The 23,926-nt window shown below is 37.3% G+C and overlaps 1 protein-coding gene and 1 long non-coding RNA gene across 7 annotated transcripts in view; one reads left to right on the top strand and one right to left on the bottom strand.

Moving 5' to 3' along the window:
* Positions 1–23,926, top strand: part of GRIK1 (glutamate ionotropic receptor kainate type subunit 1) — a 363,349-nt gene that overhangs the window by 176,089 nt on the left and 163,334 nt on the right. The gene's annotated exons all lie outside the window — the stretch shown is intronic.
* LOC144301818 (uncharacterized) lies at positions 927–23,317 on the bottom strand. Its single transcript, XR_013368708.1, has 3 exons — positions 23,186–23,317; positions 21,529–21,594; positions 927–1,306 (listed from the first exon to the last, which is right to left on the bottom strand). It is a non-coding gene; the product is annotated as an uncharacterized LOC144301818 (long non-coding RNA).

Genomic DNA, 23,926 nt, shown 5'->3' with positions numbered 1-23,926 from the left:
CTTCCTTCATCTCCAGCGGATGCCTCCTGAAGTCACTGTTGACATGGACCTGTGCTCCAGAGTGGTGCCACTACCCTGTGGTTGGCTTACCTTTTCTTTTGTGTGCACCAAAGGTTGGAGTTTGTCAACACAGAGTAGGTGCAGGAGGAAGGAAGGAAGGAAGGAAGGAAGGAAGGAAGGAAGGAAGGAAGGAAGGAAGGAACCAAAAAATACTCTGAATGACTAGTTTATCCATTATACTAAGAATGGCCATATAAATTTTAATTATCCCAGAAAGTCTCTATCTTCTCCTCTACCTTGCTTCCTCACAGTTTATGAAGTATCATCATTAAAAAATAATTTGGTATCTCTGATCACCACAACCACTCCTACCAATATCCCTCTGCTACCTCTACTACGGATATTCATGAAAAGCATAAATAAGTGTAAATAAATAATAAAAGTGATAATGATATCACAATTCACTTTATGTATTTTACATAGTCAATAGAAATGTATACTTTTCATAAATACTTCACCTTTTTCGCTTTATTACAATCTTACAGATTAGACTTTGCTATACACATAAGGAATTGAGACTCAGACAAGTTGAATAATTTAATGAAATTCACACAAATAATAAATTGCACAGTTGTAACGTATAAGCAGGTTTTCTGACTTTAAAATATGTTTCCCTTCCCGTGTATGTCATTTATGTATTTATTTAGCTTGCTGCCTTTTTTTAAAAAAATACAAAATCTTCTTAGTCAGATGCTGCATACTAATTCATATTAAGATGTTCAAACATCTTTCATCACTGACTCTTCTCCGGCTCAGTATGATCAGCTGCATGAATTTTGAGTAGAACGACTGACCATATTGTTTAATATCCACCATGACATGCAACTTACTAATAGGAGCATTAAGGCTAACTTTTTCCCCCAGGTATACAGCATGAAGGGCAGAAACAAATCATTTTTAGTAATGATGAAGTTTTCTCAGAAGTACCACTCACCTTCAAAATGTGCTTAGGAATTATTAACATACTCTCAATATTCTGATTTTCCTGGCTTTCTGAAGCTAAGATATTGCAGAAGTGCCTGCGTGGCTTTGATCACAGGCAATCAAAGGGGACTTTGTGTAGCTTCCAGGGAGACACTGTTGCCGAAAAATCGGAGCTCTCCATCATGCAGAAGAAACGGTTACAGAACTCCCCTGCATTCCTAACTCCAGATCAAATCAGGATCAGAAGACTGTCGTTGGCCCCCAGGAGATTGTGGTTTTAATTTTCTTATCTGCATTTTTCTTCCCTGCCCATTCCAGGTAGCTGTCACAAGAAATATGAAAAGAGTGTTCATTTGTTGATTGTCTTTGCTGCTTCTCGCTTTCATGTTTAGAGCAAAGAAAGGAGTAATTGCTTCTGCTGGTTGCTTCAGTACGTTTGCATTCCTGTGTATGCAAGTATCTTAGGAGTCCCACAACATGCAATCTTACTTGTTTTCTGAAATTTGGATTTTTTACCAGATGGATTCTTCTGGTATTGATTACAAGTGCTGATACCACTCGATCTAGTAGAATTTGGGTCATTACATGTAAAGCTTTGCCAAGTTGCCCAAGTCATTATGTCACTGGACAAATTTATGGAATAAAAAGTAGTCATCCATCTGGGTTATTTCTATAATTTGGGAACACTGGATCTTATGTTTTCTTAAGTTACTCAGAAAAGTTCCAAATGCTAAAATCTGAGAAGGAGGGTGAAGATTGGCAAAGATTGGTGAGAACGGGGGCTTTCCTGATGACAAAGGATGGCAGGACCCTGTGGTGCTAACCTATCCCTGAGACTCTCCTTCCTCTGAGGTCTCACCAAGGACTGAGGCTTTAAATTCTTTAAAATTTAAATTTGGAGGAGCTTAGACAAATAAGCTTGATCTGCATAGTATAACTCAACTCCTACTGGGAAATTCAAACAAGAATTTTCTCCATGCAAGCAAGAAACAATAGGTAAATAAACCCAAGTTAAATGGATAAAGTTACTAAACATATAGCTTGCTTCCACAATAGTATTTGGAATTCAGTGAGGAGTTATTATTGGAAAAGTGGTAGCTGTGTGTCTATTTCATTTTTTTCTTTGAGAGGAGAGAGGATTAAGAATGCTTAAATTCTAATGGCAAAAAGAGTTGGTCCAATATGCAGAGTTGAAAAGATTAGCAATAAATCAAAGAATATTTTCTTTGAGAGCTACTGCAACTATCTGCAATCGCTGTTCATACTTTTCAACTCTTTACCCACCTAACTGACAATACATTTCTTCCTCCCCCACTTCTCTGGGTCTATCTCACTAACATTGACCCGTATCAGGAAGTCAGATAGCAATTGGAAATCTCCTTGCTGACCATGAAAAGAGAATACAGCAAGAACTGGGGTGATTAATCCAATATATAAGAGCTGGATATATCCAGCTCAAAGAGATAGCTTTTCTCATTGGCTAGGGCAGTGCTTAAATAGCATGGCCAATATTGCTTCTAGGATTCTCTGTTCCTTTATCGTCCTATAGCTGTTCAACCATCTATTGAGAATATAGTGTTCCTTAGTACTAATACATCCAGGCAGGTGACAACCAAGTCTTGCCACACTAGAAACTCTTGTCTAGGGATCCCTGGTGGCGCAGCGGTTTAGCGCCTGCCTTTGGCCCAGGGCACGATCCTGGAGACCCGGGATTGAATCCCACGTCAGGCTCCTGGTGCATGGAGCCTGCTCCTCCCTCTGCCTATGTCTCTGCCTCTCTCTCTCTCTCTCTCTCTCTCTGTGACTATCATAAATAAATAAAAATTAAAAAAATAGAAACTCTTGTCTATGTAAAGTAACTGTGATTGTCTACTTTTATTTATTATCTGTTTGACTTATATTTTAATTCTCAAAGAGCAATTTTATTTCTTATTTCTAAGCTGATGGGTGATACCTCATGATATTCCACTATGCTGACAAGAAGTACCATTATAAAATAGCTTGTTGAGGGCAGCCCTGGTAGTGTAGCAGTTTAGCGCTGCCTGCAGCCCAGGGCATGATCCTGGAGACCCTGGATCGAGTCCCAAGTCAGGATCTCTGCATGGAGCCTGCTTCTCCCTCTGCCTGTGTCTCTGCTTCATTCTCTCTCTCTGCATCTTTATGAATATATAAATAAAATCTTAAAAAAATAGCTTGTTGAGGGTGCAGCTATGCAAATTCACTGCAGTTTTCATGTAAACCTATGAAAGACCGATTTTCAAACTAAACAGGGTGTAAACAATGGCTAATTGCAAACAATATTTTTCTTTTTAATTGTTTTGTTTGGCAGTATCTTGATGTAAAAAAAGGATAAGTGTGTGTGTGTGTGTGTGTGTGTGTGTGTGTATGAAAACCACCGGAAGTTACTTTGAACATCAAAGAACAGCACTTTAAATTGCATCTCCAATTGTTTATCCTCAGTTGACAATTCTCTAGTTTTAATTTGTGTGTCATCTTCTCTAATGTCAAGTTTCTAACCTCTGTTGCTCAATGATTCACTGAAATCAATAATGCCCTACTTCAGATCAGCCAAGTAGTTCATCTCACTTGAACCTTTTCTTATAATCACTTTATAATTAAAATCATGGGGTAAAATTCTCACTTTCCTGAATGAACATTTCTGATTTTATGGATTAGCGAAGACTATCTGTAAGTGTGTGTGTAGGTGTGTAGATAGATAGCAAAAATAGTAAAAAAAAGAAAGAGAGAGAGAGAGAGAGGCACCACCAATGGAAGGTCACCTGTCTTGATTATTGGTTTATCCTCTATTCCACAATTATTTGTTCAAGCATTGATTAAATCACTCATCAGGATAATGTAGTTATTTGCATTTGGTCTTGCCCCCTACATTGTTCTAACCAACTTTGTATCCCAAGGGTTTGGCACAGAGATAGAAATACAGAAGGTGTTTGAAAAACATTTGATAGAGGAATTAACCTCAGATTAGGGCTCATGTGTGCTCACTGATACGTATTCTGGGGTAGAAAGATGTTAAAATTGATATTGTTGACACTACAATTAGCAGGCAAAAGTGTATTATAGTTTCAAAGCACTTTATTATGTTCTCTTTATCCAAATTTAAGAAACATAAAGTTGAGAAAATTTTTCTTCAACAGGCTAATCCACAATACAAAGTTTCATTTTTCATTCCATAATTATTGAGGACACACAAAATACCAGACTTGGGACTAAATGCTAGGAAAAATCAGAAAGTGTTTAAATGAAGAAGAAACTGTTGGTAACAGCTAGGCACCAACTGTAACCAGACAGTATGACATAAAGATTCATTAGATAGAGTACAGGTTTTAACCCTTTACTCACCATTTCTACCTGTGGGACTTGTATTGGTTGTCTATTGACAAAAATCTATATTTATCTATTTTTTCCCAAAATTAGCAGCTTAAGGCAGTACAAATCTATTATCTTATGGTTTCTGTGTGTCAGGAATCTGGGCACAGCATAGGTGGGCCTTCTGCATCTGAATCTTTCACAGAATTGCAATCATATCCAGAACTGTGATCTCATCTGTAATTTCAATTCTGGAAGGATCTGCTTCCAAGTTTATTCATGCACTTGTTGACAGGATTCCATTCCTTGAGGGTTGTTGGACTGAGGACCTCAGCTGCAGATAACTGGAGGTGACCCTCTGCTCCTTGCTATATGGGCCTCTCCAACATACACTCCTGATCCATCAAAGGGTACAGTCCAGAAAAGGCAATAAAGAGAATCTACTAGCAAGATTGACATCACAGGCTTTTATAACCAAATCACGAAAGTAACATCTCATCACTTTTTCTATATTCTGTTTGTCAGAAACGACTTATTATGTCCTCCATATTCAAGGGGAGGGGATTACACAAGGCTTTCAATACCTGGAGGTGGGATATTACAAGCCATTTTGAAATCTGCCAATGGTAGCAATTTGGTAGCAAAATTTTTCTAAGCCTGTTTCCCTCTTCTCTAAAATAGTGGTCAAAGTATCTCCTACCCCATGAGATTAATGTGAAAATCAAGTAGCACCTTTGAGCCTGGAGCATACAGTGAGTACTCAGTAAATGTTAGTTATCATTAGGTAATCATAACACACGGTGAAATGTCTTGTATTCAGGTTACTCAAAAGATTATAGGAACATGTGGGAGGAACACTTAACACCATCTTGAAAAGCAGAGACAAACTTTTCAAAACAAGTAAAGTCTATACTGAGGCTTGAATTAAGGACAGTGATTGCCAGATGAAGGATAAGTATGAGAATGGGATTCCAGACAGAAAGAAAGCCCTGGAAGCAGGAGACGGCAGGGATGTCAGTCTGTGCAGAATTTATTGCCCTCTCTCCTCTTCAGCATTCCCTCCTGAAAGGTCGGACAGAGAGAGAAGGGAAAATTGATGCCAGAAGTAGGCAAACATGTGTGCACATGCACCATCAAACTCCAACCCAGTGGCAGTCCTTGCCTATGAGCTTTAATAATTACAGAAACATCCAAAGAAGAGAGACAAGGAGGAGAGTAGGAAGAGAACCTAGAATTGTCAGTCTAAGTCAAAAGGATCTGAGTTTCTGGGAATGCCTCCTTTGGAAATGGGATGCCATCCTGCTCCTGGCCCCTTTTAAACAGTGGTCTCAGGTACCAGGGCAAGCCAGACCACCAGAAAGAGCTTCCTTGGCTGATCTATTCTTAAGATTTCTTCAAAGTAAATTTCATAATACACACTGAGAGGGGTACCTGGGCAGCTCAGTCTGTTAAGCATCTGCCTTTGGCTGGTTATAATCCCAGGGTCCTGGGATCCAGCCCCACATTGAGATCCCTGCTAGTTGGGGAGTCTACTTCTCCCTCTCCCTCTGCCACTCCTCCTGCTTGTGCTCTCCCTCTCTCTCTCTCAAATACATACATACATACATACATAAAATCTTTTTTTTAATTTTTTTAAATTTATTTATGATAATCACAGAGAGAGAGAGAGAGAGGCAGAGGGAGAAGCAGGGTCCATGCACCGGGAGCCTGACGTGGGATTCGATCCCGGATCTCCAGGATCGCGCCCTGGGCCAAAGGCAGGCGCCAAACCGCTGCGCCACCCAGGGATCCCCCATACATAAAATCTTAAAAAAAAAAATACATGCTGAGAAACCTGGTCCTTACCCCCATGTCAGTCTACTCTCCTCCAATGTTAAATGGGAAACTCTTTCATTTTCCTACAACTTATCTCTGATTTTCTCCCAACATTTTATTTTGGAAAACTTCAGGCTACCAGAAAAGTTGCAATAATCCTATAAAGAACATCCAAATACCCTTCATCAAGATTCACCATTTGGCAACATTTTGCTGCATTTGCTTTATCTCTTTTTCTTGGTACATATACATATGCATATTTTCTTTTAAAACTTAGCTGCAGAAATTAAAATACTTTATCCCTAAGTCCTCCTAAAGAAACATGCAGAAACAGCTAAAAAACACCTTAGCAAAGAAGAGCAGGGAAGAGGATGGGATAGATGTAGCTTTACCCAGTATTAAATCATACAGCAAAGCCTCTGCAATTATAGTTGACGGTACTGGAACATTACTAGCCCAATAGAGGAGTGAAACAGAATAGAATATCTAGGAAAACACTAACGTACATATGGATTAGAAGCAAGAAATGTGACATCACCAAACAATGAGGAGAAAATGTACAATTTAATAGTATGGAGGAAAAACTGAATAGCTATTTGGAAAATGTAAACTTGGATTCCCTCTATACATAAAAGTCAACTCCAAATGTATATTTGATAACCGCATGTAAAAAATGAAAACATATAATACCAATATTAAAAAAAAAACATTAGTGAATTTCATTATAACCTACCTGTAAAAAAAAAAACAAAAAAAAAACAAAAAAAAAAAAAACCAGGTACAATTTCAAAAACTGATATATTTGCCTGTATTGAAAATCCGAAAACATCTCATACCAAAAAGTGAAATTTTGCTTCAGAAACTCATCCAAAAACCCTCTTGTATTCCGTAAGTTTATTGATCCAAGCAGTAGGGCTTATTATTCAATGGCAACTAAAGTTCCATGTTTTCAGGCAGAGCTCAGCCCTTCTCTCAGTGATTGTCATTAAACATGTGTTGGGTGACTCACCAATATATAGTATTGTCCTGGTTCCAGGGAACGATGTTGTGCTTGGAGAATCCACCCGCTATATCTCCAAGTATTTAACATCCTTCTAAGTATGTCTGTCAGGTTCCTATTTTTCCTCTATCTTCATACTTAATTTTGCATTTAATGCACTTCTAATAAAAACATAGGACTCTGTGCTAAAGATATTCAGTGTGAATTTGGAAGCGTCAGAAGACAGAAACCCCTTTTTTAATTCCTTTTTAACAACGGAAATAAATTAAACTCAATCATGTTTGCATGAATGATTCTATTTTCATTAAGGGAAACTTGCATCCAAAGATTTTGCAGAATTGGGTAAACTCCTTGTCAGAGTTTTTCTAAATCATTTATTTTTATTTGAGGGCATATGGTAAGATTCCTTCTTTGACAGAATACCATGAAATTAATTTTGACATATCGCCGTAAATGAGGCCATTGTACCACCTCCATGATTAAATATTCACAAACATTACCCAGAGCTTTCAAAAGGACTCTGTTTCCTTCCCACAGTAAAGGCCTGCAAAGTGATAACAATCCATTTCCCGGTGATGGGCAAATGCAAGAAAATATATGAGGATCCAAGAATTTGTCAAATGAAACAATAGCAATCAATTTTCTACCATTCTACTTGTGGAAACATGTAAAATGAGATTTTGCACTAAAAAAGCAACTGTTGGATAAGTGAAAATATGACAATTTAATAAAATGGTCATGTCCCAACAGATCACTCAACCAGCAAGCACTGAAAACTTCTGGCAGAAAATTAATATATCAAAATGGCTTGTGTATCCTTTAAGAAATGTCTGTCTTTTAGGAGGCCTATAGCCTGTTTATATTTAAGCAACTTTTTTTTTCATCCATATGACTTTAAAATGATTCTAGAATTCCAAGGATAAAAATAGGAAAGATTCTTTTGCTTTCAGGGTTGCCCCCCACCATCACCCACCAACGGTCTGTACTGTTTTAATATAATTCTTTGCTGCTTAACAAGGACAAAAAAAATGGATCAGAACTCCAAGGAAACATAGATTAACCTGCCAACAGTAACCATCATAAAGAGATCTCATCAATATAACAAAATCTGGTCTTTAATTTCAAACCATGGCCATAAGATAGCCATTTCATACCTTGAGGACTCATTTTCCTAAATTGCGAAAAGCAACCCTTGAAAAGGATAAGAAGCTTCTTAAGGACAAGAAAAACAACAAAAAGTATATTTTAGAGCAATATTGAACATTCCCTGCAAGAGAACCCCACTGAAGTGTCTGTGAGACAGATCAGGATTGACCAGCACTCTGACCCTCATAGTGCAGTAAGACCTTCCAAAGGAAATAAAACAAGTAAGATTTTCAAGGAGCTAGTTTCTTGATCTTCAGCTTCCCCAGGAATCTTTACTCAAAATCTGTCTGCCTGAGAATGTAGCCCTCAAAGTGTCTGGGTTGTGAACTGACCTTCTCTGCTCTTACAAAGGAAAGATCAACCTCTCATCCACCTATCTTCTCATCTGTCTGCAGTTCCCTAAGCAGGTAACCACTACCCAGGATTGCTAACCAAGGTCCTGAGATGAGATAAACAAATCCCATCCCAGAGCAGATGCCTTTAAATATTTTGCTACCAAAACATTAGAGGAGGGTTGAATTGAATTGAATTGAATTGAACTGAACTGAACTGAATTGAATTAGCTAATAGTACAACAGTCTCTCTCCACCCATGTTTCCATTTCCCACTGTTCCAGTTACTTGCAGCCAACCAAGGTCCAGAAGCAGATGATCCTCTTTCTGACTTATTATCAGAGGGTCAATATTAGCCTCAGGCTAGGTCACAATGCCTGTCACTCACCTCACTTTATCTCATCACGTAGGCATTTCACCATCTCACATCATCACAAGAAGAAAGGTGTGTAGGACACAGTTAAGATATTTTGAGAGGGGCCACATTCATGTATCTTTTATTCAATATAGTGTTATAATTGTGCTATTAGCTATTGTTGTTTATCTCTCACGGTTTATAAATTACACTTTATCACAGGGATGTGTATATAAAGGAAAACAGTGTAGGTAGGGTTTGGTACTATCTGCAGTTTCAGGCATCCACTGGGAGTTTTGGACTAAGTTCCTTGTGGATAAAGGGGGACCACTGTACCCTTTGATAATGGCTTACTCTATGAATTTGGCATGTGACACCAAAGGTGTTCCAGGGACTGAATGACATTGCTATAATAAAAGTCTCTCTATTCTCACACCTTGTTTATCTGAAAAAAATTTCTGAGCTATCTCATAGGTAGTTATGAAGATTAAGTTAATCAAGGTAAAATAGGAAGAGCCCCAGGAATAGCAAACGGGATATAGTAAATACTATATAAAGGATTGTTGTTATTATGACTGTTATATTAACTAAATATGTGAGTTATATGTAATTATAAATATTCTATTTATAAAAATTCCAAATATATAAATTAAAATATATTCGTTATAATTAGTTATATTAACCGAATTAATACATGCTATAAATATGTGACATGTACACAAGTGTACATTGTGTACGTGTGTGTTGCAGAAAATATGAAACATGTATCCATTAAACATTTCCAAACCTAAAAATATATTATTTTAAAGTAAAATTATGTGGAGTAAGATGAAGGATAAAATGTGTAAATGTAGAACTACTTACAACTTATTACATTTTTTTAAACAGTTGATATTAGGAGTCAAATTACCATGGAGTTTATATTATACTGGGCACTTTAAATATAATGAAATAATTATTTTAAATGCTAACATTTTGAGTATGCTTGAAATTATACTTTTCAAGTATTTAAACATATTATGAACATTAAAACTATTTTGCAAAATTATCTTTGAGGGAGAGGGAGGTTGTATTCAAAAGATATGTATGAAGATATTCATTGTAAGAAATATAAAGAGATTTATTATGAGAAATTGGCTCACTTAATTATAAAGGTTGAGAAGCCTCACTATCTGTTTGCAACCTGAAAATCCGGGAATGCATCAGGTCTAATTTAATCTGAATACAAAGTGTTGAGAATCACATGATCCCATGGTATAGATTCCAGGTCAGATCTGAATGCCTGAGAACAAGGAGGACCAGGGACAGGTAAAGACCAATGTCTCAGCTCAAGCAAAAGCAATGAATTTTTTCTATCCTCCCCCTTTTGTTCTATCCAGGCCCTCAGTGGATTTGATGATGGGGAGGACAACTACTTCACTCAATGTACCGATTCAAACGCTTGCCTCATCTGGAAACACCCCCATGAGCACATTCCGAAATCACACTCACCCTGGGCACCCCATGGCCCACTCTAGTTGACACATAAAGTTAACCGTCAAATATATTTGATCAAACATAAATAAACAAATATATTTGAAGACCTCTGGTTTACACTACATAAAGAGAATGCATGATCTTCCACCCTTCCAAACCCCTACACCCCACCAGAGTAACTGGCAAAAATACAGCTCTGCCTCCTTCTTACCTCTTCTGAAACTTCTACAATTTCTTACTGTCTTATGAGGAAGTCAAAATCTTCATCAGAATTTACAGTCCCTTCAAATCCTCCCACATCCCGTTCCTGCCTTTGCTTCTGCAATTTCTTCATCCACACAGGGCCACTGGCCATGAGAATGACCTTCAACACATCGTCTCCTCTTACTGTTTACACCTTTGGCATTAGGAGCCCTCCCCCTAGAATGCCATCCTCTTCATTCCCATCCTACTCAAGTCTCTGTTGAAATGTTACATTTCCAGAGGGGTCTTCCTAAATCATCTTATCTAAAATAGCACCCTTGTCTCTGTCACCTTTGATCACTCACCTTTCTTTATTATCAATCACAGCACTTTACACTGCCTGTCATTATATTAAATATCTTTCTCTAAAATGCCTTTTTTTCCTCCAGTAGGCTATAATTTCCATGAAGGCAGCAACTTGGTCTTACTTTTTCATTCTTATATCCCCATTGCCTGAATGGGCACATTATAGACACCAAGTAAACAAACATTTTATATAAATGCATACATGAATGAGAAAGTATCATATTTGATTCTGGATCCCAAGCACAGTTTAATTTTGCAACAAATGTATATTGACCCGAAAACATTACAAAAGGCTGTGTTATTATTTATAAGAGCAAGGTCTAGTCTCCTTATCTGCAGATATGTCAGCAAATAATGGGTGACTTTATTTCTAAAAGCAGCGAAGTTACGAATAAGAACTTTAGATGATCAAATTCCCTTTAAATTCTCTGACATTATGATAATTTAAGACAGACATATGCATTAAAAATAATCACCTTGTACAATCCATGAGTTTCTATTTTTTCAAAGACATCTTCCCCACAGAAACCACTTGGAGATGTCAAGTCTCAAATGAAAAGAAAAACTATTGAAATTTTTCCCCAAATTCATCATTAATTTCTTCCACGCTACTTATTTTTAGAAATCTCTTAGGTCCTGATCAAAACTCTTCAGAGTGTAGGGATAGAGGGAACATTCCTCGACATCTTAAAAGCCATCTATGAAAAGCCCACAGCAAATATCATTCTCAATGGGGAAGCACTGGGAGCGTTTCCCCTAAGATCAGGAACAAGACAGGGATGTCCACTCTCACCACTGCTATTCAACATAGTACTGGAAGTCCTAGCCTCAGCAATCAGACAACAAAAAGACATTAAAGGCATTCAAATTGGCAAAGAAGAAGTCAAACTCTCCCTCTTCGCCGATGACATGATACTCTACATAGAAAACCCAAAAGTCTCCACCCCAAGATTGCTAGAACTCATACAGCAATTCGGTAGCGTGGCAGGATACAAAATCAATGCCCAGAAGTCAGTGGCATTTCTATACACTAACAATGAGACTGAAGAAAGAGAAATTAAGGAGTCAATCCCATTTACAATTGCACCCAAAAGCATAAGATACCTAGGAATAAACCTCACCAAAGATGTAAAGGATCTATACCCTCAAAGCTATAGAACACTTCTGAAAGAAATTGAGGAAGACACAAAGAGATGGAAAAATATTCCATGCTCATGGATTGGCAGAATTAATATTGTGAAAATGTCAATGTTACCCAGGGCAATATACACGTTTAATGCAATCCCTATCAAAATACCATGGACTTTCTTCAGAGAGTTAGAACAAATTATTTTAAGATTTGTGTGGAATCAGAAAAGACCCCGAATAGCCAGGGGAATTTTAAAAAAGAAAACCATATCTGGGGGCATCACAATGCCAGATTTCAGGTTGTACTACAAAGCTGTGGTCATCAAGACAGTGTGGTACTGGCACAAAAACAGACACATAGATCAGTGGAACAGAATAGAGAATCCAGAAGTGGACCCTGAACTTTATGGGCAACTAATATTCGATAAAGGAGGAAAGACTATCCATTGGAAGAAAGACAGTCTCTTCAATAAATGGTGCTGGGAAAATTGGACATCCTCATGCAGAAGAATGAAACTAGACCACTCTCTTTCACCATACACAAAGATAAACTCAAAATGGATGAAAGATCTAAATGTGAGACAAGATTCCATCAAAATCCTAGAGAAGAACACAGGCAACACCCTTTTTGAACTCGGCCATAGTAACTTCTTGCAAGATACATCCACGAAGGCAAAAGAAACAAAAGCAAAAATGAACTATTGGGACTTCATCAAGATAAGAAGCTTTTGCACAGCAAAGGATACAGTCAACAAAACTCAAAGACAACCTACAGAATGGGAGAAGATATTTGCAAATGACATATCAGATAAAGGGCTAGTTTCCAAGATCTATAAAGAACTTATTAAACTCAACACCAAAGAAACAAACAATCCAATCATGAAATGGGCAAAAGACATGAACAGAAATCTCACAGAGGAAGACATAGACATGGCCAACATGCATATGAGAAAATGCTCTGCATCACTTGCCATCAGGGAAATACAAATCAAAACTACAATGAGATACCACCTCACACCAGTGAGAATGGGGAAAATTAACAAGGCAGGAAACAACAAATGTTGGAGAGGATGCGGAGAAAAGGGAACCCTCTTACACTGTTGGTGGGAATGTGAACTGGTGCAGCCACTCTGGAAAACTGTGTGGAGGTTCCTCAAACAGTTAAAAATATACCTGCCCTACGACCCAGCAATTGCACTGTTGGGGATTTACCCCGAAGATACAAATGCAATGAAACGCCGGGACACCTGCACCCCGATGTTTCTAGCAGCAATGGCCACTATAGCCAAACTGTGGAAGGAGCCTCGGTGTCCAACGAAAGATGAATGGATAAAGAAGATGTGGTTTATGTATACAATGGAATATTACTCAGCTATTAGAAATGACAAATACCCACCATTTGCTTCAACGTGGATGGAACTGGAGGGTATTATGCTGAGTGAAGTAAGTCAGTCGGAGAAGGACAAACATTATATGTTCTCATTCATTTGGGGAATATAAATAATAGTGAAAGGGAAAATAAGGGAAGGGAGAAGAAATGGGTGGGAGGTATCAGAAAGGGAGACAGAACGTAAAGACTGCTAACTCTGGGAAACGAACTAGGGGTGGTGGAAGGGGAGGAGGGCGGGGGGTGGGAGTGAATGGGTGACGGGCACTGGGTGTTATTCTGTATGTTAGTAAATTGAACACCAATAAAAAAAAAAATTAAGAAAAAAAAAAAAAAAAAAAAGAAATCTCTTAGGTAGAAATTGTCACTTTCTGCTCTTTACCAATGCCAGTTTCATTTCTGTGTGTGGTGAAGAGACTTGGAAAAGAACTTAATTGTCCCCAAGTGGTTGCAGGAAAATTGCTTTGCTGTCTGCCTTCTCTGGCAAGATAAAGTTAACACCTAGACCCATGTTTGTTTATCCTGAACTGTATGATTCAGAATTTTCTCAAAGGTGGAAAGGCGATACATGTTATAATTAGCAGAGATGACTTTACCGGATAAATGGATAAACCCACATACACAAGGTGAGGGACTAGGAATTCGAGAGTCATCATTGACAAAATTGCCAAGATGGGAAGTTTCCTAAATCAGTTCATCCAGGCCTGATTCTGGATGTTTCCCAGGCACAACCAGCTTCCACTCAGTTCTGTCCTGTTTTCTGATTACCCCTTTAGACTGGTTTCTGGGGCCATCTCTGTGATTGCCCTGAGCCATTTCTAAATAAATACTCAGGCAGTTTCAAGGGGATTGGCTTCCCATGATCAGCTAAACAGAATTTTTCAAGGAGCAGAAGAGTTTACAGAAAAATCAATATGGTATAAATAAAGTTATCCTAGCAGGAGACGAACAAGTAGAGATGCTCTTGTCATGTTATGGATCTTATGATACTTCCCAGACCTGTGTCTTGGTTGATGATTACTTCTGACAAGTATTTGTCCAGAGCACCTACTTTGTTCATTGCATGAATGCTAAAGCCATTTTACATGGGTTGGGGTACAAAGCTTTCCTGTGACCTCCATGGAGGGCACTTGTCACTCAAGGAAAAGCACTGATTCCCATAAAAAGCTTGAATTGAACAGAAGGGCTAGTAAAGTCTTCTTTGATGTGATAGCGTAGGATTTTCAGTGAGTATTTGAGAGGGAAAGCTAAAAACTGGCTAAAGAATGCGTTATTTCCAAGATTTGGGTATGGCTGTGGGACAAGGAGGCTCTAACTGATGTGCTAAAAACAGTTTTCTCTTTCACTTCTCCTTCTGGAATGTGCCCCTTTTATTTTGTCATTCTTGGCTTGGCTCCTCACTTCTCAGGCCTCCTCTGTCGTTTCATTCTGCCTGAGTATTTCCTTTCCAATATTTTGGCTGAATGTTCAGCTTTGTTAGCAGAAATGCAAAGTGAGCGCTTTGAAGCATTACCCAATAAAATCCAATTTTAAACAGTTAGAGCTACAACTTCCCCCATCCTCTGGGAAATGAGCCTTCAGTTTCTTTATGCTTCAGGCAGAAATGCTAGAGCCAGAATTGTCACTCAGGCCAGAGTCTTGCCAAGACCGTCAGATAAGCCACCTGGCGAGGTCTGGCAGGCCACATTTAAAAGGGGACTTCTTGGAAAGATGAAACTGCCTTTTGAAATTGTTAAGCATCGGTGACTTTTCTATAGTATTGGCTAAATCATCAGTGGGGAGTACATCTGAAGGTCTGAACATATGTATTCTTTGAAAGAACTCACATTTCCTTAAGAGGGCAATAAAAAACTTTTGAGAGCGATGCAAACAACATTAAAGTCTTAAGAAAACTTTTCCTTTCATAAGAATGCCCATTTAATAAATATTTAGACTAAGTTTTAAAACCTACCCTTGAGGCTAACAATACCAGTTATCACATACAACCTGATTGTTATAACTTCTTCTGGGGAGATAAATACTACTATATCCACTTGACAAATAAAGAAACAAAGATCTTAAAGGAAACATCTATAGTCAGCAACTTAGAATTTAAACTTTAGATAAAACTCTCCCTTGACATTGAAGCCGTGTTGCTATTACATAATGAATTACATAAATGAATCAGGAATGGGATGGCTTTTTTCTTGCTCTCTTTTTATCCTTTTATTTGATTTCCTGGCTATAGATAAGTAAGAATGTTTTAAAAAATGGAACGTGATCTGTAAATATCTGAATAGGCAGTTTACAAATATTCTATATGCAATCATCCCAATGAGTTGTAATTGCTCTCCAGATCCTTGGACTTAATTTCATTTCTGTACCATAGTAAGGGTGAAAAATTGACTTGATTTATTTTCCTATTTAACTTAGCCTTCCCAAAATGTTGTAAACAATTATGACCTTTCTCTAACTCCTTTCCCTCATCACCTTTTCTGTGGAACTAGAATACAATCTCCTTAAAGATGTTTCCAATTTTTAATTATCCACAGACCCACTCTCAACAAAAGTATGATATTCCGGTTACTTAATTATATCCACATATAATTAATCCACATATAACAAATACAAGCTGTCTTAATTCACTAGGAGATTTTGGGTAGAATCAGGAGAGAAAATATTTTTGGTTATGAAATAATGGAAGACAGGGAAGCATAATTTGTCAATGGGATGAAATCAGGGCTACCATGAGTGGACACCTTTGTAAGAATTAGAAACAGACCCCTTGGCCCCTTCCTGTACCCTCTACCCAATGAACAACTTATCCTGGGAGAAATGGTAATGGACTCTCCCCCCAAATGAACACATTTCAAAATAAATAACAATTAGAATTTACATCTGCTTTCAATAAGTATTTATCAGTGATTATTACAAGAGAGATAGTGTTCTAGGCTCTGGGATTGTGAATACAGCACATGTGAATAAAGCAAAATCTTTTAATTCATGATATGCATGTGTTCTTAAGAGAGATGGAAAATAAACAAATAAATATAACATGGTAGTTCTCATCCATGCAATAAAGAGGAATGAGGTATAGGGCAGAGAAAGAGAAAACAGACAGTCTAGGGATTTGAGTGTGCTATTTATTATCAAATTGTCAGGGAAGTATCTTTGAGAAAGTACCATTAGGTTAGAGACCAGGCAATTTAAGGAGTGTCCAGGTTGGGGGTCTCTGCAGGCCAGGTAAAGGAAGCAAACTGTGAGGACACTGAACTGGGAGCTCTGTGTTTGTGGGAAGAATTGCAAGGAGGCTGTGAGGCAGGAGCAAAATGGCAAAGATGGTAGGAAACAGGACAGAGAGGTCACTGGAGCTAAGTTGAAGAGACAATAGTGGTTAGAGCATTGGGTTAAGTTCTGAGTGAGAAGAAAACCTATTGGAGAATATTGAAAAGAGGAATTCTGTGATATAATATGGCCATTGAAAGAATCATAGAGGGGAATGGACTAATGGGGCATGAGGGCAGCAGGAAGGACAAAGTGGAGACCACACAGAGATCCTGGGAGGAATGTCAGTATTTTAAGGGAGCAATACTGGTGGAGGTGCTTGGAGAGACTACATTGCTTTCTCTCATCCATGAAGCCTCTTCAGATCAGACCAGTGATATGCTGGAGCTGGTTTGTACAGCTAGCTCCAGAGACAATTCTTAATTTTTCAGGAATGTTACAAGTCTACTGTTAAACACAGCCATTATGAAAAAAATTATATAAACTTAAGTTTAAAATATTATATTAGAAAGACAATAAATATTAAAAATGCATCACATCCTAATTATGTCTCTCATTTACTGTCACCTATATCTTTAGGTTTTTTTTTTTTTTTTAATTTTTATTTATTTATGATAGTCACACAGAGAGAAAGAGAGAGAGGCAGAGACACAGGCAGAGGGAGAAGCAGGCTCCACGCACCAGGAGCCCGATGTGGGATTCGATCCCGGGTCTCCAGGATCGCGCCCTGGGCCAAAGGCAGGCGCCAAACCGCTGCGCCACCCAGGGATCCCTAGGTTTTTTTTTTTAATCTATTGTATCCGTATGGTAAAAGTACCATATGCTGGTATACTACTTGCACATCTCTTCCCGACTCTGTACAGAGTGACATCATGTCAGTAAATTAAAATTATCCATGGCGATAAGGAAAATGTGGTAATTTATATACAATGGAATATTAGTTAGCTTAAAAAAAGAAGGAAGTTCTGCTATTTGCAACAATATGGATGAACCTGGAAAGCATTATGCTACGTGAAATAAGGCAGCCATAGAAGGACAAATATTGTATTATACCACTTACAGGAAGAATCTAAATAGCCATACTCATAAAACAGAAAGTAAGTAGTGATTTCCCGGGTCTGAGGGGAGAGAAAAACAGAAAGGTATTTGTCAAAGGGTACAAAGGTTCAGTTATATAAGATAATAAGCCCTAGAGATCTACTATCAGCATAGAGCCATAGTTAACAATATTGTAGTGTATACCTACAAATTTGCTAAAAGGATAGAACTTACGTTAAGCCTTCTTATTACACAAATAATGATAATAATAATAACTATAAAGGATAGAAGAGAAATTTTGCAGGTGGTGGATATGTTTATGGTGTAGATTCTGGTCTTGATTTCATGGGTGTATATTTATCTCCAAACTTGTCAAGTTGTATGTATTAAAATTATAGTTTTTGAGATCCCTGGGTGGCTCAGCAGTTTAGCACCTGCCTTTGGCCCAGGGCGTGACCCTGGAGTCCCGGGATCAAGTCCCGCATCCGGCTCCGTGCATGGGGACTGTTTCTCCCTCTGCCTGTGTCTCTGCCTCTCTCTCTCTCTCCATGTCTCTCATGAATAAATAAATTAAATCTTTAAAAAAAATAAGAAATAAAATTATAGTTTTTTTTTTATGTGCCAATAAAGTGCTTTTAAGAACTGTCCATGATGGGTGTATTTACCCCATGTAAACACTAAATATCAAAGATTGATTTATTGTTTTGCTGATTGTTTAAACTCAAAGTGATGGAGAAATGTTAATAATGCACATTTATTTTTTTGTTTTGTTTTGTTTTATTTATGATAGTCACAGAGAGAGAGAGAGAGAAAGAGAGAGAGAGAGGCAGAGACACAGGCAGAGGGAGAAGCAGGCTCCATGCACCGAGAGCCCGACGTGGGATTCAATCCCGGGTCTCCAGGATCACGCCCTGGGCCAAAGGCAGGCGCCAAACTGCTGCGCCACCCAGGGATCCCAATAATGCACATTTAATTTAAAAATGTGCCATGTCAAGTGCTGAAGTTAAATGAAATTTCAGTTTAATGAATATAATTTTTTCAAGAGTAACAAATACTCTTGATTTACTCACCAGTAAATCACAAATTTAATTACAATATTTTGGGGGAAAATTAGTGGATTCGGTGCAGTTCCATATGTAAAATCATCGTTAAGTTTCAACTTTAGGTTGGCTACAGATATGAGTTTGGGGAAATTTTTCTTCAAAAATCTATTGGTTATTTGTGTGGAAGTTATAAAAACTAGTAGTGTTTATTTATTTCATTATTATTTGTATATTTTTTGCTACACAGTCTTAATTTATAATAAATGTGTGTACATATACACACATTATTTTTGTGAGCTGATTGTACCAATCAATCTCTGGATAAGGCTCCCCTATGTTGGCATTTGGAGTTTGAAAATTAAGCACACAAAGTATACATGATCATCAAAATTCAGAAAAATCTCAAAATGTGGGGCAAATCTTCACTTAATGGTAAGCAGCAAGCACCCAAAGAATGACACTGAGAAAAGCATCCTCCTCAGCCAAATACAACCGACTGTAAGAGCAAATATAAGCTTCACTCACCTCTTCTACATAAATTAAGCACAATACCACATGCTTTTTAAATGGAAATACTTCTCAGTGTAAACCATAAAACATATTCACATAGCACCATCACATGATAGTTTTTTCACATGCTTTGTTCACCAAGAAACCAGCCATAGATATCACCTATCAAATTGTTACCATTTTGATCTTCTGCGACATTTTGTCACACAGAATGAGAACATGTTTAAAGGGTTACATTAATTTCATGATAAATCAGACTGCATTTTGTCTTGATTCAATACTGAATGAAGTAAATGTACTAATTCACCTTTTCACTGACCCCTTCTATACTATATTTCAAAGAATTTCCCAGTGGATGGAAGCAATTCTCTCCCAATCCACTAAGACCTTTTTCTTTTTAAAATATACCCTTGATATACCATGGGATGAAACCACTGGTATACCTTTCTAATGATGACATTTAAAATATCTGACATTTGGCAAATTAGACCTCCTCTCTATCTTGAAACAAAATATAACAATCCATTAGCAAAGTCAAAAACAGATTATTAATACTCATGATTGCACCCACTTAAGTTGCCTACTTAAGTTGCCCACTTAAGACTTAGTTAAAGAGAAACAACGATTTATGATCCATTACTGTGAACCACAAATCATGGTTGCCAACTTTAGTGGTTGGGGAAAAAACAATGATAGCAATAATCAAAAGCAGATAATCCAAATTGTATCCACTTGACATTAAAAATTGTATTTCTTTCTGCCCCTATTTTTGGCAGTGCTGTGTGTGTTTTGTACCTTTCCCCAACATCTCCCAAAATCTGGACTCTTTATGTCAGGAGGAATGACCTTTCCCAGATGCCAGACTTTCAGGATTAATACTTGGACAGTACCTGGTAATCATCCCTGATACACTAGGATGGGGTCACCCTACTCTAGGTAAAGATCCAAAAGGAAGTTAAAATACAGATCATATAAAAGAAAGGGGGAGACTAGGATACAGTGGCTGTAAAGTCATGACAGTAAGTGAGATCACCCAATATTTGTGAACAGGGTAGAAAAATGGTAAAGGAATAAATAAAATATATATACAGAGCAAGCTTAGAAAAAGAAGCTAATTTAATAAATTAAAGTTAGAGAGGTAAGAAAGGAACCAGGGAACAGATAAGTAAAATTTTAGTTAAGTTCTATCTTGTGAATGGCAACTTAAAGGTTATTCTGTGAGCTGTATCTTTGGTTGGCGTAATGATCTGTTTGAAATCTTAGATGCAGTTTCTAAGAAATTTTCATTTTGAAAGCTCACTTACATTGAAAAATATACTTAAGAATATTGATACAAATACTTTTGTTTAAAAAAATCCATATATCATACATTTTTTTGAGTAGTGTTGAAATTACATTTCCTCTGTTTGCCCTGTTCCATGTGTGTATTTTAAAACTGTATGTGAAAAAATTCATTCAGAGTGGTGGTAGAAAGATAGAATAATTACCATAAGTGACTCATTCCAGCAGTGGAAAGTGGAAAAATAAATTTAAACACCAATTATGTACTTTGTAAAGTGAAACAGCTCCTTCGTATATAGACTGGCTAACTGGGGATTTAGACAATGTTTACAAATTACTGGGTGTACTACCATAACTCTTACAAATTCCACTTTCCTGGAAAAGGAGATCGTACTTAAAGTCACATAATAAGGCCATTGGAGAAATGTAGAAACTATCATAGATGCTCTGTATAATAATATCAAAGCCATGTATTTTGGCATTTACCTTTTTCTCTCATTTCAGGAGATGATTAAAGACTGAAAATGGGTTATTAAAACATCATAATTTTTTTCATAGATACCCACAAACACTTAAAAATAGTCAAAACTGCTCTCCAGAATTTTTAGACACTTACAGTTGTTTTTTAAGCTCATAATGAAAAGTCATCTAAAATAAACAGAATCATCCCTTATACATTGGAAACATTTCCAAAAACCTCATCTTTCTCTACCACAATTATAGGCATGAAAAATCCCTGCAAGTGATGAAAACCGAGGAAGGCCAGGGACTGCAATTCATAGGTGAGATTCTCAGGTCTTCACCGCCTCATTATTAACTAACCCACAGCCTCAGCCCACAGAACTTACCTTTTTTTTTTTTTTTTTTAATTGCAAATTGCCCTATTTATTTACCTTGCTAGACTGTAAGCTCACATGGCAGGATCTGGTGTGTCATTCACTGATTATCCCAAGAGGTACCTGTAGGGTTTCAATAATTATTGTTGTGTAAATGATACCAGATAAAACAAACAAACAGTGTAGTATGAATGGTGGTCTGGCTTAGGTCCCTCCTGACTGAAAGTCCCGAGCAGTGGGTTTTGGGGGATACAGCAGGAGAGTCATCCTACTTTCTGAACACCAGGCTTCCAAAGGGAGCCGCTGCTGCCAAGGTCCTTGCCAGCGTCTCCCTGTGCCTAGCAGCTCTTTACAAGGTGTCCTCAAGGAGTTGTCAGAGCCTATGAGCTCCCTTCTGACCTTTATTCACTCCATCCACTCCACCCAAGAACTCCTTCCCTCTTCTGACCTCTTGGCTTTCCACACATTTTCCACACATGTAATGTATGAAATTTTCCCAGCCTCCATCACCAACAAAACTCCTTTCTTTCCTCAGCACTAGAAAAAAAAAAAAAAAAAACATCTAGACTTGGAGGCCAGAGAATTTGAAGAGACTTGAAACTCTGACTACAAAAGGTGGCATTTCCAACATATTATGTCAAAGAAAATTTTAGGGGAAGTGAGGGGTTAGGACCACCTGGGTCCCCAATCATTGTCAATCATCTCGTTTCTTCGGAATAAGGAACACTGAGTTACAATTAGTCAAAATCAGATGACAATATCAATCTGTTTATAAGCTGGATTCTGCTTTTACAGTAGTCTCTCATGTCATTCTAGTCACAATTTCCTATACTTCCTCCTTTCTCATACTGCATAAAATTGCAAGCCCCCATTCTTCTCTCCTGCTTCCTTAACATCATCTAAGGTATTTTTTGTCTAAGGTATTTTTTGTCAGATATGTATTTTATGCATTTATCTTGTTTATTATCTCCCCTATTCCAACTCTATGAAGCTTCTGCTGCTGCTTTCTTACTCAGGATCTAGAACAGCACCTGACACATGGCAAATGTTCAGTAATTGTGTATTGACTGAAATAATAAATAATGTAATTGACAATTGCCTTCTCCATGTATAAGCTATTGTGATATATCTCTTCATCCACACTGTGATGTAATGATTTACAGCATTGAACTATGATTGACAGGCTAACTCTCACTTCCTTACTTCCACAGCACTTGCTCATGGATATTGTCCAGCAATTCACATCCCTTGAATTCTTCCTTCATCTCCAAACTAATAGTCCAGTATATTCTTTCTTCCTTCCTTGTTCAGCTTGGCCCCTCACAATTCTTCGTGTCCAATTTCCACTCCCTAGTTCACTAAACCCTGATAATCTAGACTTTTTATCACACATGTTCTGTAGTTTTCCAAACCTACATCATTGAATCTATCCTGAACCCCTAAGAAAAATCACCATGGGAGAAAATATGACTGTGTGAATGCTCTTACAATATTATGGCTTTGAATTTCAGCTGAGACATCAGTGCTGCTTAGCAGATTTGTTCCTGATGTTCTCCTGTTCTCTACTCTTCTACATGGACAATTACAAATATTTACACATCAAACCTCCCACTTTTCCCTGATCTCTTCACTTTTCCTTAAGGAAATGCCTAATCTCATATCTGGAAGGGAAAAGGGAAGCTATTAGATATGGATTTTTTTTATTTTCACCTACCCTCACAAAGTTCTTTCTCTGTACACCCTTGCTTTACATTCCCACATGGGGTAGACTGGTTGTCTTCTCAGTTACTGACCAAATAACCCACGTAACAGGTTGAGTCTCAAGGGGCTTGTGCAAAGACAGTAGTTTCTAATTCACATAGCCCTGAATAGTGAGGATGCTAATTTAATTGTTGACATATAATGCCATTATGACATGTTTTATAATTAGAGAAAATTCTAATATTCTCTATATCTGAAGCATCATCTTCAAAAAACCAATGTGATAAACAATGATATCCAAATTTGTCATTTTAATTTAACAAATTATTCTAAGACCAAAAACTATATTCTTATCCTTTGCTCCACTTTGAAAATTTGATCCCAAAATAATAATTAGAGAACTAGATAGAGTCAGGTAATAGGTACACATATATAAATTACATCAGAAAACTGTAACTAACCTAAATATTTCTCCACAGAAGGATTAAATAAATTATAATAAATTTATATAATAAGGTTTTTATACAATGATTAGGTGATATATTAAAAGATTTTTAATGACATGAAAATCATCACAATGTAATGTTCCTTTGAAAAATAAGTTATATAAAACTACATGTAGAATTTAACAGCATTTTAAGTATATATATTCAAGAGAAATACTCCAAAATATTAAGTAAGTTTATCTCTTAGTGATGAGATTATAGAGAATTTTCATTTTATTCTTTATGTACAATAGTATTTCAACAAAAAA

This window comes from Canis aureus, chromosome 30, assembly GCF_053574225.1.
Source record: "Canis aureus isolate CA01 chromosome 30, VMU_Caureus_v.1.0, whole genome shotgun sequence".
NCBI lineage: Eukaryota > Metazoa > Chordata > Mammalia > Carnivora > Canidae > Canis > Canis aureus.
This window is presented reverse-complemented; position numbering and strand designations above follow the sequence as displayed.